This window comes from Geotrypetes seraphini, chromosome 4, assembly GCF_902459505.1.
Source record: "Geotrypetes seraphini chromosome 4, aGeoSer1.1, whole genome shotgun sequence".
Taxonomy (NCBI): Eukaryota; Metazoa; Chordata; class Amphibia; order Gymnophiona; family Dermophiidae; genus Geotrypetes; species Geotrypetes seraphini.
The window spans coordinates 231,626,326-231,633,850 of record NC_047087.1 but is presented as its reverse complement, the minus strand read 5'-3'; the positions used below and the strand labels follow the sequence as shown (position 1 = coordinate 231,633,850).

Sequence of the window (7,525 nt, the reverse complement as noted above, 5' to 3'; positions counted from 1 at the left end):
TATCACTTAAAGGAAGTCTGGGTCAACTTAAGTCCCACAAATGCCCTAAGCATAGCCCAGCAATGGTGTCCTGTAAGGGTATCCCCTGCATCTCACTTTTGTAGGCCTGAGGCCTGGGTAAAGCCATGAACCACCTGGGTGAGGCATGAACCACTCTACCCATCTTGATCCTTTTGTGTTTTAATATATTTTCTTTTCTCGCTGTAAGTCGCCTTGGAACCTATATAGGTATTGTGCAATGCACAAATAACAGATTAGATTAGAATATAATCTTGGATTCTGCATGATTTCCTGGAAGCACTGTGCTAGTTGATATCATCCAAGGACATGCTATCTACTTACACTAGCCCTCCAGTCTACGTTGTGTGAAGCTGCGGGGGAGAGAGTTTCACAGAAACACTAGAATGAGGTATGGTAATCCTTGTTAGCTACCTCATTAGTGAGGCATCCTGTACCACTCCTGATAAGGAAAGCCAACCACTCCTCGTTATTTGTGACTGTATATCACCTGCTGGACAGATGAATACAGTTCCTGATTAGTCCAGTATAAGCAAACCGTGGTCCATTGTGGTACAACTGACATTGGGCTTGGTAAGAGAGTTTGGACCGGAGGAGCAGAAGAGAAATGAAGTACGCATCTCTCTTAGGAGAGGAACTAACTTGTCAGTAACATCTATGAACCATATTTTTCTGTGCTAAGTTCAGTACAAGGAAGAATTCAGGAGCTTCTATCAGAATGAAGGGAGGTGCACAAAAAAACTGGTGCTGTTCCTCCACAGTGCCAGAAAAACACTGGTCTTACTTTAGTGAACAATGCTCAGTACTAATACTGTAGCATACAAATTAATTGTTAGTGTTACAGCATTAGTTACTAAAGGAGTCAGAATGTTTACTTATATGGTACTTAGGTCTTGTCGATTGTATCCCAAGATGCACCAGGCAGGACACCACCATTTAAAGAGGGCAGGCCCAGAGGCAGGAAGGAGTAGGCATCCCTCCTGCCTGCTTTGTCAGAAAAGTTATGTGTAACGGGTTCTTGGGGGGGGGGGGGAAATAAGGGTTGGGCCAGTGTGCTAGTATTGAGTCTGGGGTTGGACTCAGCCCAGGGTCAGGTTGGGTTGGGTCAGTGAGCTCACTGAACCACCAAGGATTTTTTTTATTTGGGGGAGTAAGGAGAGGACCACTAGGATATTTTTAGCTTGGAGGTCAGAGACCACTGGACCACCAGGGACATTTTTAGCTATTGGGGGTTGAAAGGGGGTTTGCTGGACCAGTGGGGATTTTTTTTAGCTTGAGGGAAGTCAGGAGGGGGGTCCATTGAACCACCGGGGATTTTTTTTTATTTTATTTGGGCTCGTTCTCAGGCAAAAGTTCAGGGGTACGCTTCAGTGCCTGAGCCAACCAAGATTGGTTATTCTCAGGCACATAGGGACCATTGTACTAAGATGCAGTAAGCACTAATGCATGCTTACCACAGATTAGACTCCACTAACCGTGGGCGTGCTCAGGGCATCCCTCGGTAGTTTCAACAGCTGTGCACACTTCCCAAGCGCTAAAAATCATTTATTTTTTTGTGTGTGTTGGGGACATGTTTGTGGGTGAAGAGTAGGTGTTCTCAGCGCTAATCAGTTAGTGCAGCTACTGTGGTTGAGCCCTTACCACATAAAAAACAGGTGTGGTAGGGGCTCAAGTGCTAATGGCCACATTCTAATGGAAAGATTAGCATGTTTCTGGCCAGTTAAATTGCGCTGAATATTAGCCATTACTCCACACCACACCACACTACACTATACAACACTGCAGTATTTTGTAAGTAACATGCATAAGTGGTAGCCCTTTCCATGTCCTACCCATACTTCATCCCTGTGTATGTTCCCCCCTTGCAAATTTGTGCTACGTAAGTTAAGCGGGTATTTGCAAAATAGCACTTGGCCACCATGCATGCACTTACTCTACAGTACATATGTGCACAGGGCCAGCTCAAGGAATTCTGGCACCCTGAGCCAGCTTGCATCAGCGTCAACCCCCTCCCCCCACCCATAGCATAGTAAGGGCGAGGGGGGGCGCCAGGTTGGTGGGGGTACCAGCACCCCTCCTCCTCTCCGCCACCCTTACCGTCTCTTCCCATTCCTTCTCTCCACACACACGTCCCCCCTTTCCCTTCCCCCATACCTCTAGTTGAAGTTGTTCGTGGCGCTCAACAACGTGCTTTTCGCAACCCCTTTGGTTCTCCCACTGATGTCACTTCCGGGCGCCAAGCATAGGAAGTGATGTCAGAGGGAGAGCCAACGGGGTCGCAAGGAGCTCGTTGTTGATCGTCATGAGCAACAACTTCAACTAGAGGTATGGGGGAAGGGAAGGGGTGTGCAGCAGGCAGGATCGGGGAACGGAGCAGGGTGGCGCACGCAGAAGGCGGTATCGGGGAAAGATGTGGGGGTGGGAGGAAACAATGGCAGGAGAGGGGCACCACACCGCCAGGCACATCTTACCCTCACTATGCCACTACCCCCTGAAGGTTCCAACCTTTCTCTTCTCTCTCCATACCCTGCTCCCACAGGGTGGTACGCATCACCCCTTCTCCTTTCTCCTTTCCCATCCTGTAACCTATGTTCAAGACTCAAGTTACCAGCAGCAGCAACAGTCTCAGGCTGCCTTTGGCCAGGCTCTGGATCTTCACTCTGCCATGTCTGACTCATAGAACATTGCATCAGGTTGGACACAGCAATGGGTAGACCCAGGGCCTGGGCAAAAGAAGCTGGAGACTGTTGCTGCTACTGGTAATTCATATATATGTTACAGGTCTTGAGCGGAGGGAGGACCAAGGAGAGGTGGATGCAAAGAGAGGGAGGGAGAGACTGGGTTGGGGGGAGAGAGGAACTAGATCAAAGGTAGGAGAGAGGGAGAGATGCCAGACTCATGGGGAGAAGGAGGAAGAAAAGGCTTAGCAATTAGGCCAGATGATATCAGAAGCTAGGGATTTTTGCCCCCTTTATCACCAGTGCCTCACCAGGTCCCGTAGTTAAGTCAGCCCTATGTGTGCACATTTGTGCATAAATTGTAGCACTCTAAATATTTATGTGCCTAGCACATCTATAAGTATGAATGCCTAGGCTACAGAATTGTCATGAAGGAGTGTTAACATTTCTAAAAATGATCAGATAAAATGAGTTTTATCTCAGTGTATGCCTCTACAAGGGAAATCTCAGAACAGATTGGGACCGAACTAGCTTTTCCTGAAAAGAGAAGCTAAAAGAAGAAACAAATGTTTGATTATGAATGTGTGAATGATAATGATATTACTGCAGAGGAAAAGTTAAAGCAAGATTTTTGTTTTTCTCTGCTATTGATGCTGCAGTTACTAGCTTGAATGAAAGGTTTTCTCTGCAGGAGCTTTACTATAGTTTGTGGTTTGTTTGTTTTTTTTCTTTTCATAGAAGAGGTGAGGAGGGCTATAGACACAAACACATTAAGAGAAAGTTGCATACAATTTGGCTCAATAAATGAGTGATATTGATGCAGAAAATTTGAATCTTAAAATATATTCGGGCAGTAAATGTGTTGCCAGCTGAAAAATGTAAACTACATCTTTGCTGACAAGTTACTGGATCTGTACCCAAATTTAGAAATTGCATTGTAACTGCTTTTGATTCACATCCAGTGCCATAGCTGGGACTTAGTGGGCCCTGGGCAAGATGGGCCCTGCTCCCCTCCCCCTGGGGTCCAGCATTTTCCCCTACCCTTGTGCCCAGTTGCTTACCTTCCCACTGAGTCCTTCAGATGCTACAGTGGCAGAGACAGTGCTAAGGACTGTCTCACTGGCTGGTGGGGACTTTTCTCTGATATACAGTATATCACATCTGAAGATGAGCATGTGTAGGACCCCCTTATGCTGCATGTTTTTCCCATGTGAGTGACTATGGGATTCTGCAAAACATGTTAGCACAGTTTGCAGCCTAGTACATATTGTAGGGATATGTGCTGTTCTCTTCTTTCTGAGCTTCTGTTGGGAGTTTGCTTTTCATTAGTTTTTGTTTCAAATTAGGTAACTGTCAAAGGCCAGCAGGCCAGCATAGGTGGAGCTGGGAATATTTCCTTTAGTAATTCATCCTCCTGGAATAGTGGCTATAGATCTTTTATCATTTTTCTCAGTTTTTCCAGCTCTAGATTGTAAGGCACTACCAGGGGGACTCTCTCTGGTTTTCCCTGGGAAGAGGCTACATTCTTGGAGATTATTTTAGGATTCTATCCATTTTGTTTGAAGGATTTAGTCAGGATTTGGGGTTGTTTATCTCTGTCTCTTGCATCACAGCAGATACGATAGTATTGTGTGGCTTGGCCTTGTAAAATGCATATTTTTTTGTATTTGAGGGGATGGAAGCTGAAGTTCTGAAGATATCTGCCTTTAGTTTTCCTATATATATATATATGTCTGTATATAGCCATTATTGATGGAAACTGGTGTTTAGAAAGTTGATTTTTTTAGAGGAGCAGTCAATTCCGAATTTGATTGTAGGATGGTATATTTATTAAAAGCTTCTATACCGCTTCTAATGACTGGGGAGTCAATTCAGAGTGATTTACATGAAAGAATTGAAGAATTCAATGCAAAAATTGTGATGAAGGCTGCTAAGTTATTAGAATCAATTTACACAGATGTCATATTAAACATTACAATGCTAGCCAGGATGTCACTTCGATAGGACAGCATTTCACAAAACCAGAACACTGCATCAGTGGTTTTATAGTGTGAAAACTAAAAGGAAATGTTAAGACAATCCTGGAATATAAGACCTTTGAAATTAAAATGATCAAATATTTTGACACCCACCAGGACAGGACTAAACAAAGATCTGGGTTTTCTATTGCATTCTAAACCATAAAATTATACTGCTTTGTCACCTTCTTATCACCCATCCAGCTCTCCCTTTTACAAAGCTGAGGTAGCAGTTCCCATGTGGCAAATACAGTGCAGTCCATTCAGTTTCTATGGGCTGTGTTACATTTGCTGCACTGGGATTTACTTTGTAAAAGGAACCTTCTGTTTCTCACCTTACCCACCCCTTCCCTCTTCCTGTGAGACTGTCATGTTCTATTTATATATGAGGGGGTGCTTAATGGTTCTCAGCCCAACCAAGAAGAGAATGATGTGGATATGGTTCAATCAATGATCTGATACATTGTCAAAACACAGAATTTAATTTCTGCAAACTGGCACTTAACGAAATAAGATAACACCCTTTTCAGCTACAGTGGAAAAATAACGCTCCGAATTTAGGAAGATGGTTGGTTGGGCTAAGAACTTTTCAGCACCCTCTTGTATGCTGATATTTGTCAATGTTTTGCTTTTTTTCTGATCTAAAGAAAGTTACCTTCATATACTAATCAAAAAATGAATTTAGTCCAATAAAAAAGGTATCACTTTTTATCCTTTATGCTTTGATTAATTTCTTTATATTGCCTTTCAAAGTGGATTAACATGACTACTAAGAGGGAGTGCTGAAAATTCTCATCCCAACCAACCAACTTCCTAAATTCTGAGCGTTATATTGCCACTGTAGCTGAAAAGAATGATATCTTATTTTGTTAAGTGCCAGTTTTGAAAAATGAAATTCTATGTTTTGATATTGTTTCAGATCATTGATTGAACCATATCCACATCATTCTCTTCTTGGTTGAGCTTAGAACTTTCCAGCACCCCCTCGTACACCATTTTATTCAGGATGCAAGTTTAAAACTAGGGCTGACCATAAAAGTCTATCTCCTGGAACCGAATAACTAGGCAACTCTGCACACCTGTAAAGCTCCATGACCTGGTTTTTTAAGGAAACTGATAAATCCGTAAAGATAAACAAGAGAAACCTGAACATGAAAGCACTTTCCAGGTCTTTTGTCCCTTTCCGCAGCCCGTAGGCAGCTGAGTGAAGCAATTGGTTTCTAAGCAACCAGAAAAAGCCTAACTCTTCAATGTGCAAGGTGCAAGAGAGAGAGAGCACAAGCTTTGAACTTTCTATTTGTGACAGATAAGTGAAGATGGATAGTGAACATGAATGAGGAAAGCCTGCAGGAGCTTTATGCCTGGATTGACCAAATTCCTCTGAGCATGATCCAAGAGAAATATAAACAAGAGACTTCAGCGATGGAAGGTACGCCAAATAAATAGTTTGGAATAGAAAACACAGTTAATACATGCTAAATAGCACAAAGAGGCTGACTTGCTAGAGGAGGCAGGTGTACATTTAGAGATATTTTTCATTGATATACCGCAATTATTAACAGGAAATGTTAAACCAAAGTGGTTTACAATAATAAAAACAGGGATAAAAGCTAGTGGAAAATAAAAGTAAGTCTAATCAGGGTGATAAGAACATAACAGGGAAACAAACGGATTGACATGGAAGGGAAAGTGTTACAATGTTATAAGGGAAAGAGCGTAAAGGGAAATAAGAAAAGGTAAAATGAATGGAAAAGAAAAAGATAAAAGTATTCGTGTTAACCATAGAAAAAGTAAGTCTATAAGGAAGGTGTTTCAAACGCCTTTGTAAAGTGTGACTTAAAAGTTCTTAAGGGATTTTTCTGACCTTAAGTATAGAAGTAGGGAATTCCTCAGAGTAGGAACCATCACTGAGAAACTAGAGTCCTGGTTAATGTCAAGAAACATGTGTCGAGAAGACAACACAGATAACAAATGTTGGTGAGAGGAACGGATGTTCCTATTAGGCGAATAGGGGGGGTCATTCTGAAATGCATTGCAGAATGAGAACTCATGGGCTGTCTAGATTATTACTACTACAGTGCTACTTATCATTCTATAGTGGTGCTAGACATATGTAGCGCTGTACATTAAACATGTAAGAGACAATCCCAGCCTACCATGGACTGGAGGGGCAGAGGGTAGCCTTCTCCTCACACCTAACACCTACCACAACCTAAAGCCACAAAAAGCAGCTAACCAGTTTTCAAACCTGTTTCTTACTGCTAGGGTCTCTTCTGCTTTTTGTTTTCTGGCGGCATGCTGCTGCCTAAGAATTTTTTTTTTTTTAGTGCTTTTGTCTTATCCCTAAGAATATACCTTATTGGGTCAGACCACTGGTCCATCTAGCAGCTGCTGCCTTTCTGAGTGAGGGTGTGTTTAATCTGTCCTTGTTGTTTTGTACTTCTGCTGTCCTACAGCACAAAAATAATTTTTACTATTATAGTGCCCTCTTTTGCGGATACTTTTAAGGGAGCACAAAGGACAACTCTGAACCCAATCTTAAAAAAAAGGGAAACAATAGTTGAGGGTTTCCTTTAATATAGGGGTCTCAAAGTCCCTCCTTGAGGGCCATAATCCAGTCGGGTTTTCAGGATTTCCCCAATGAATATGCATGAGATCTATTTGCATGCACTGCTTTCAATGCATATTCATTGGAGAAATCCTGAAAACCCGACTGGAATACAGCTTTCAAGGACCGGAGTTACCTACCCCTGCCCTACCGCCTATAAAATAGGCAGTGATAGGGGCTCACAGACTGATGGGAAAATGAGT

The 7,525-nt window shown here is 42.7% G+C and overlaps 1 protein-coding gene across 1 annotated transcript in view; it reads left to right on the top strand.

Moving 5' to 3' along the window:
• Positions 1-5,902: 5,902 nt before the first annotated feature.
• LOC117358828 (sperm flagellar protein 1-like) overlaps positions 5,903-7,525 on the top strand; it is a 68,027-nt gene continuing 66,404 nt past the window's right edge. The window contains exon 1 of the mRNA XM_033940575.1: positions 5,903-6,140. The gene's annotated coding sequence lies outside the window, so the exon portion shown is untranslated. The remainder of the gene's footprint in view (positions 6,141-7,525) is intronic.